Raw genomic sequence first — 8724 nt, 5'->3', positions numbered from 1 at the left:
AAATACGAAAAGAAAAATCCGTCGGATAATTTAACAGCCCCATTGAAGAGGACAAGTTGAATAAAAAAAGGAAGTTTTCTGCTTCCGACTGGCTTGCTGGGTGCTCCTTTGGATATCATCCCTTATCCAATCAGCCCCCCTTAATGCTCATGCCACTGTGGATTTCTCTGGGGAGAACAGATTGTCTTTATTGTCAGTTTGATTTCAAACTGGAGATTAGTCATACTAATGCAATAGCTGTTGTCCCCCGCCCCCCCTTGTGTGCATATGTGGACATTATTTTTGTATTTGTGCAACCAAACTTGTGAGGCCATAATTCACTTTTGCAAATGTTCATGAGTAGCCCTAGAGTCATAGATTAAAATGTATGTAGGTTATTAAGTCTAACAGCATCAACGTCATCAATAACCGTGAAAAAAAAGGAATTAACGGAGCAGCCACGAGGATCCATAACTGTGATTTTATCTAGAATATTGAGAGACAGTATACCATCATGGTCATGTCCAATACAAGACACATTTCCTGTTTTGATAGGAATATCTTTGAATTTTAAGAAGAAGTAAATTGTAATGGACTTACCAAAATGGGCAAATTACTGCCAAATTCTGTTGTCTAGCTTAGTCCCGTTAATATAAATGGGGTGGACAAAATAACAAAAACACACGCGAGGAAGGTCTCGTAGTCTCCAAAATGACCTTCAGGCGACATGTGACTGTTTTTTTTGGCCACGCGGGGGCGGTGTTAACACGCGGTTAGAAGGACCCGGATAAGAACTTGTTAGCCAACGGCTCCCTGTTTAATGTCATATGTCCTCAAGCCAACATAACGGAACATTATTCTTTTGGGATCCAGCAATGAATGTAGGTCCACCACTTTGTCTCTTTATGGTAAGTTTGCTGTTCTTTACCAACTCATGAAGGAAATATAGTTGTCTGCTAACATTAGCGTAAATGCTAGCTTAAATGCTTCTCTAGCTAGCCGCTAGCTTCATCTATCTGACACTTGTTACGATCGTGTATTGTTTTTAATTTGCTTAAAACGACTGCCTGCTAGCTAGGAACAATACAAATGTTAACCTAAATATTACATTTGCATAAATAACATTGCAGAACTGAAGAGAACAGAATCGCACAGAATCGATAATGACTCTGTCACATTAGAGCTGTCACCTACTCCAGTGTTATGACTGAAAAAAGTCATCATATGTTAATCAACATATTCATCAAAAACCGCAGGCCTCTCGTTCCTTGAACTAAATAAAACAGATGTAAACACATGATAGTAAATGATTAACAATTTAGTTCAGAAAGACGTTTTCTCTGTGAGAAGTCATCTGTTGATTAAAAGATGGCTGAAAGCTCCACAACAAATTCATGAACATCATCATTGCAATCAATGAACACGTGCTTACAATTACATAATAGTACCGTTATTTATTAAGTTCTCAGGCCATTCAGCCTTTAAATGAGCACTTAAGGTGCCCAGTGAGCACAAGACGTTATTTCAACGTTGAAATATGGTTGAAATCGGGTTGAAATGAGGTCTGAACGTCTAAGACCTCATTTCAACGTCTTTTCAACCGGCGAAAAAGTGCGTGAAACATCAACGTGCTAGAAACGGGTAAATTTATTGATTATGTGTCATGTTGTAACGTAAGGTTGAAAGAGAGACGATAATATCATTAATATTATCATAATAATGAATGAACTGGTCGGCGAAATTTGGTCTACGCAAAGACGTGATTTCAACGCATTTAAGATTTTTCTTAAAACGTCATGAATATGGAAATACAGAGTGTGTGTCTGTTACGCCTCCACTCCGGCTCGGGAGAGGAGGCGTAACAATATGCTTTAAGGACAAAATATTGAGGGCCGTTTCAAACATTAGTTGAAAACGCCTAACTCTGATCACATCTGTAACGCGCATGCGCAAGTTCTTGCTTGCAGAGCTTCCACCAGGTGCAGCGCGAGGGGAAGTGTGTCCGGGAGCAGAGCGACGTGAACGGGCTGAAACAACCACGGCTACCGGCCCCAATACTCTGTAAGTACGTGTGTGTTTGAATGAAGCACCTGGAACTATTACCAGTTATTTTACTTGTGCTGACCACTCGATACGGAAAGACTGTTGTTTTGGTAAGCTAGTTAGCGTTAGCGCAGATCGTTTGCTAGTTAGCATGCTAGCTCGGAGCATGCTAGCGTTCAACATGAACTGGACCAAAAGTTTATGCGTTAGGTTGTTGCTGTACCCATATCTTATTATTGCCGTTCCAATTTCATGTAGAAAATACACGTTTTTAAAGCAACGCGGCCTAAACACAGATTGCAGGTGAATTCAACAAGTTGTGGCCTGTAAACAAGCTAGCCAAAACATCGTAAGTTACGGCATGCTTAAAGCAACATTGTAAAGTATGGTACTGTGTAATATACCTGGAAATGTTACTCCAGAAATGCCATAAATTGTTTATAATGTCATAAGTAAACAATCTATAAATAATGGTTCTCAAACACCTGCTGCTGTTATCATTATTAAACTTTTTTATTACTGTCATTATAAACCCAAATTACACACTTTGCCTTTTCCCTAAAGTCTTTGTTCTTCCCTCCTCACAGGTTCCTGTGGATGGAGGTTACATCTGATGGAGTTTATCCCTGCAGTTGTCCTGCCTTACACCTGGTGTACTACTCTGAATATTTGAATAATTTCTGTCGTAGGAATTGAATACTGTACATCTTTAAGTTGTTCTCTCTGTACACACCTACTCCTCTGCTGTTCTCCCTTAAGGGTTGTCCTGTTAAAGGGAGTTTTACGTGTGCCGATGTGTGGTTTTGGGATGCTGCATGTTTACAGACTGTAAAGCTCACTCAGGCTTATTTTTCATTTTGGGTTGAACAAAATAAAATGAATTGAATTGAATTAACTTGTTGACTAGAGGAATCTGCAACTGAGGGGTGTTCTGCGCATTCTGAGTCATTGAAGTGATGAGGGAGACGGAGCTGATTTCAGGTATACGATCCGGATTCAAGTGACTCAGAGCCAGATCTTGTTACAGAATCTGAAAATGAAGTGCCAATGATTCAGAAAAATGGTTTACAAACACTAAATTCTAAACTAACTGGTTCATGTTGTTGCTCCACTTATAATTTCATAGTTTATTTTCACAAAATATAATTTATTTTTGTATTCTGTTTTAAGGAAAAGTGTTGTGTTATATTGATATGAATAAATACACATTAATCAAATTGTGTTGTCCTTGTTAAGGGCTGTTGACATGATTGACAACTGTCAACAGTTGATTGTGTGTAACTTGTACTTTTCCAGCGAGCAATTTTGCCGTTGAAAAGACGTTTAAAAGACGTCTATGGCCCGACGTTGAAAAGACGTTGAAAATTGGTTTAAAAGTGAAAGTTGTTTCAACGTCTATTCGTAGACGTTGAAAAGACGTCTACGTTTAGACCCGTTTTCAACGTGATTTTTAATATCGGTGGTAAACGCACAAATGTGGACGTCATTTCTTTTTACACCTATAAAATAATGCTATAGCACAAAGTAGAGGACGACATTTTACCGTATGAAAAATCACGTTGATATGTGGTCTAAACATAGACGTCTTTTCAACGTCTACGAATAGGCGTTGAAACAACTTTCACTTTTAAACCATTTTGCAACGTCTTTTCAACGTCGGGCATAGACGTTGATTCAACGTCTTTTCAACCAAAAAATGTTCACTGGGTGATGTCACCAACGTGCTCTTGACGTCAGTGTTTCTTAAAACCCTGTCTGTGGGGACTATTTGTCTTCTGACTCACTCACTTAAAACTAATTTGAAAAGAACATCTGAAACAAAAAGGTACTGAGTCTATGACTCAGTGGCTCCTACAGTGTTGAGCCTACTGAGGATTTTGGTTTTGGTGTTGATTCACAGAAAATATGCTTTTTTGTCTATTGGCTGTAGTGAAACATTTTTTGTGGGTTTTGAACATTATTATAGGACAAAACACGCAAATAACAATACCATTAACCAGGGAAATAATCGGCTCACGAGTGATCGTCATCTGACTCCACTCACACACTCACACTGCAGTAAACGTGAATGAAGTCTCATCAGAGAGCATCGCGCACGTTGCCTCAGTGCGCAGAATGATTCATCAACCACCGTTTGCTCGGGAGAGACAGTGATTTCGGCTCTCATAGTTCGTTATCGGAGCCGAGTGTTGTTGTTTTTTTTATTATCGTGGGCCCTCCGATGACCCCCTCCACCCCCTCTCCCCCCCTCCCTCCCTCCCACCTCCCACCTCTCTCATCCCGCGTCTCAATGGACCAAACGCCGCCGCCGTTGCAGCATCACCGGCAGCCTCCAGACTGCGTTTTCCACGCCGCGATGGATCCCTGTTAACTGGTGAGCCCCTACCGGAGGACCGGCTGAACTGTGTGTGTGTGTATTTATGTGTGTTTTGGAGGGGGATAAGGGGGGGCGTGGAGGGTGGGAGGAGGAGGAGGACCGACAAGCGATGACCGCTGCGCGAAAATGAGCCATCCATCTGCGGGATGAAAAAAAAAGAACAGATCCATATTTCCAGCAATGATACAGGATTGTCTTGTGTACCTCCCCGACAGATAATCCCGCCGGGGAGGGTGGCGGTGGTGGTGGGGGATTGGGGTTCAGTGATTATTACGGCCGACATGTAAGAGCTGGATAACTATCCCGTGTGACCGAGACACCCATCCGCAGAACGTCACCGTACAGCACCGGGAAGGTAAGCTCAGCTGCTCGGGGCTCGGGGCGTACGAGCGGCCGTTGCATCGCCGCTTCTGTCGGAACAGAAAGAAGTGACTGCTCGATCGGAGGTCATCATCGCATGCATTGTTGCATTGACATCCGCCCCCCCCCACTTTCCCGCCCCCGAGTTGAAATTGAGGATTTAGCATTGTGTGAATAGGTCGCTCTTCACTCATCAGGGGGTCCGTAGCCGCACGATACCGATATGTGACCCTCGGATATCACGTCAGCGCCCGCGTCAGGCCGACAGCTGGAGTGGCATTGCATCCCATTCCAATCTGGAAGTGATATTTGACAAACGACTGTAGGGGGGAAATCTGAAAGTTCATTTAGAGTTTTGTCCCCTTTGAGAAACAATAAGGCACATCTCTGTTAACTTGGTTTTTGGATCAATTAGCTCAAAATGGACATTTACTTTTTGTTGTTTACATGGCTTTTTTTCCCATTGGATTTTTGAAGAGAGGAAAATCAAAACCACAGCAAGTATTTCTTTGCTTTGAAGTTTCCCTTCTCTTATTGCTGCTCGAATAAGTAGAATATATAACTGTTTTCTAAATGTATGCGACAAACTCTCTTCTTAAGCGGGGAATGGGGCTGCATCATGGGGGTGGGGGGGTTGATCAATAGCCAGTTTGTATTGAGGCCCGTGTTTCCGTAGTTATTGTCAAGCAGGAGTCACTACAATTAAAAGCCCATTTTTTATAGTGGAACCCTGATTAATAATTCACCCGCGGCTCGATGGCACCACAAATCTGCGAATGGCTCCACTGAAGGATGTCAGTGTGGCAGCGGACGAGCCCCTGCTGCCGGCAGAGCGGGCTAATGGGTTCACCCCTCATGATGTAAGCTCAATGGTACACCTTCTCTTTTTACACACACACACACGGTTGTGTAGCAGTAGCAACAGTCCTGTAATGAAACAGCTCTGTGGTGGTGGACTTTAGGCTCTCACTCAGGTGTCAAAGTCGTGTTTGCTGCCAAGGAGCCAACAGCCTTGATGATACTGTACAGGAGTATTAATAAGAAAAAAAGCCCAGCTGGCTCCGATCCAGAATGGGGGTGTTTTTTCTTCTTTTTTAAATGTATTTTTTTAAACTGGCTTAGTCAGGACTACTGCAGGCAGTGATTAGACACAATGCCGTACAGTATCACACACATCAGTGTGACGTCAAGCTTTAAAAGACTTCGCACCCAGACTCTGTCGAGTCTTGCAATAATAGAACCAGGACTGAGCAAACAGGCATATGAATGGATTAAAGTAACAGTTCACCCCAAAGTACAAAAGTCCTCTCTTACCCGTGGTGGTGTTTATTGATCTTTTGGTGTGAGTTGCTTAGCTTTGGAGGTATTGACCGTAGAGATGTTTGCCTGCCATCCAATATAATTATACTATATGCTACTTTTTAGTGCTACTTGGCTTGCGGTGCTCAAAGTGTGGAAAAGCTCTATATATATTATCCTCAAGATAATCCACAGTCTGTCCTGGTGACTCAAAAGCACAAAATCTAACCCAAGGCAACATGTTAATAGTTGTTTTCCAAAAAAAAAAAAAATGAATTCTCCATTTTATTTATGGCCTCATTGTGGCTTCAGTGCTCTCGTTCCTAGTTCCTTTGTGCTCATATATGGAAGTAAATCTGTGTCATTGGGGGTTGAAATAAAAAGGTGTCCACGTATCGTTAAATGAGGATCTTCATGACCATGGGTAAACTTTATTGAGGATCTGGCACAACTCAGCGACCTTCAAGTAACTCAGTCTTAAATAAAGGGATGTACGTCTTAATGCGAGGCTTTGGAACCTGGATTCGAACCGTGTCGAGCAAAATAACGTTGTGCCACAAAGCAGCTGCGTTACACAGTCAGCCAACCAAGCTTTAACGATGATCTGCTGATTTGTATACTTGTAATAATGTTAAATATCAGTGGCAAGCAAACGTTTTGTTTCAGGGTGAACATTATATGTTCTTTTATATATTTCTTGATACGTTGCCACACTGATGGCATAAAGAAGAGTTAAAGCCCCGTTATTATTGGACATGGCTACAATCCGAAGCCCAAGGTGTATTGGGTGCTCGCTCCTTTAGCTTGACGCACGCTCCTGATCTTGAATCTAGAATCGATTGCTCTTCCTTAGTGTCACGGATGTTGGTGTCTCACGGCTGAATTGTTTTGGCTGAACATTTTAACAGTGATTTTTTTTAGGTTGAATTTTTTGCAGTATTTTAATGTTGAAAAACATTCAGATACATTATTTCAATGCATAAATATTCAGTGCTAGAAATTCAATCACCTTTTTATTACAACCGATTGTCAGGAATGAGGGTGCAGGTCAAAGGCAGGCAGGACTCAGATGCAGGATCTCTTCAAAGTTTCAAAAGGTGCTCTTTATTCACCAACACAAATCAGAAGGACGTGCACCACCGACGACTTGACATAGACAATGACGCGACAAGGGACAACAGGCACACAGGGCTTAAATACACTAGGGAGGTGCAGGTGATTGGACACAGGTGGAAACTATCAGGCAATCACAAGACAAGGCAGGAAGTGAAGCTAACCCAGGGACACAAGAGACATGAAACTGCAAAATAAAACAGGAAGGAGAACCAAACCGTGACACCGATGACACAGACTTACTTCCATACTCATAGGGGTTTCAGATTGATTTTTTAAAAATTCTGCTAATCTTTGAACCCCATAATTATTAATCCACTAGTCCCCCACTTATCCAAATTGTTTTTTTCTGTTGTCCGGGTTCCAATCGCAAAGACAGGCCGCTGCTCGCGAGGTCAGTCCCACCACGCTGCCACCTGTCCGACTCACAGCTGGATTACCCAGTAGGGGAGGGGGGGGGGTGTCGGGGCACTGACACACGTTACAATACTGAATCCCTACATGGGTGACTGACTGCTAAAGATCCTTCGGGGCCGCTCGTGGAAGCCGTTTGGGATAGCTAAGGCTAGTTGCTAGCTTCTGCTCGACTAAAGAAAGGGGATAGCTTTTTTTCTAATAAGCTGCTATCATTTTACTGCAAATTTGTTGCAAACAAACACGGGTAGAGAATTTAAGGATATGTCTGGAATATGCCAATGCTGTTTTGGTTGTCGATCGGTAGCTTATTTCTACGTATTTAGCCAATCACGGATTAGCATGAAAACGTCCCGCCTTTAACGAGGCAAAGCCGGAAATTGTTCATCTCGCTCTTACCTTGTTATATGAATATTTTGATCAGCGTCTCTCATTATAAGGCCTGCTGAAGTATGACTGCCCATGCTGGGGCGCATTAGCTGTATCATGAGAGGAGAAAGAGCAGAGATGTCACAAGGTATCGGGACCCTGGATGCTGAACTCCTATCTCTTTTCTACTTTAACCACTTGAGTCGCTCTCCCTTGCCAGCCTCTCCACTGTATCAGTCCCGCATCACGTGTCGGGTGTAAGGTCTGTCCGCTAACGCAACGCGGTGATTACAACACAGCCGAGTCACCCGCCTTCCATGTCGCCAGTCACGCTGCGTTACATTTGAGCGATGTGGCGCTGTTGCCGAGCTCCTCAGATATGATGTATCACCATCAAGTTAGCGGTATGGAGGATTTAAAAGGACAATGCTAATGCTTGAGTGACTTTGACTTAGTCCAAATACCGTAGATGCATAATTTCAAGCTGTTGTTTCTCTATATTTACCATAGCAACAAGCCATCAGTGCAACCTCAGAGCTCAGCCATGTGTACACTTCCTGCACTCCTTTCCGTTGTGTCTTAGAGCCCCGTCTGACCAGCTGTTGTCTCATCGGCACCTCGTAAAATGTATGGATGAGGGGGATTCAAATCAAGGGCGAAATGGAGTGACACTGTGCTCAACAATCTCCTGCGCTCCTCTCCTTACTTTTGCTCTCTTCTCTCCTCTGCTCTGCTCTCCTTTTCTCTTGCATTCCATTTTTGTCCACAAC

At 42.9% G+C, this 8724-nt stretch overlaps 1 protein-coding gene across 4 annotated transcripts in view; it reads left to right on the top strand.

Annotated features, from left to right (window-relative positions):
- Nucleotides 1-4319: 4319 nt before the first annotated feature.
- dlgap4a (discs, large (Drosophila) homolog-associated protein 4a) overlaps nt 4320-8724 on the top strand; it is a 61240-nt gene continuing 56835 nt past the window's right edge. For 2 of the 4 annotated variants that reach the window (XM_037478454.2, XM_037478457.2), the window contains exon 1: nt 4480-4754. The gene's annotated coding sequence lies outside the window, so the exon portion shown is untranslated. Of the gene's footprint in view, nt 4397-4479; nt 4755-8724 lie in introns of those variants that run through there. The other 2 variants (XM_037478455.2, XM_037478456.2) reach the window with 2 other exon arrangements.

The sequence above is a fragment of the Pungitius pungitius genome, chromosome 1, assembly GCF_949316345.1.
Source record: "Pungitius pungitius chromosome 1, fPunPun2.1, whole genome shotgun sequence".
Lineage (NCBI taxonomy): Eukaryota > Metazoa > Chordata > Actinopteri > Perciformes > Gasterosteidae > Pungitius > Pungitius pungitius.
This window is presented reverse-complemented; position numbering and strand designations above follow the sequence as displayed.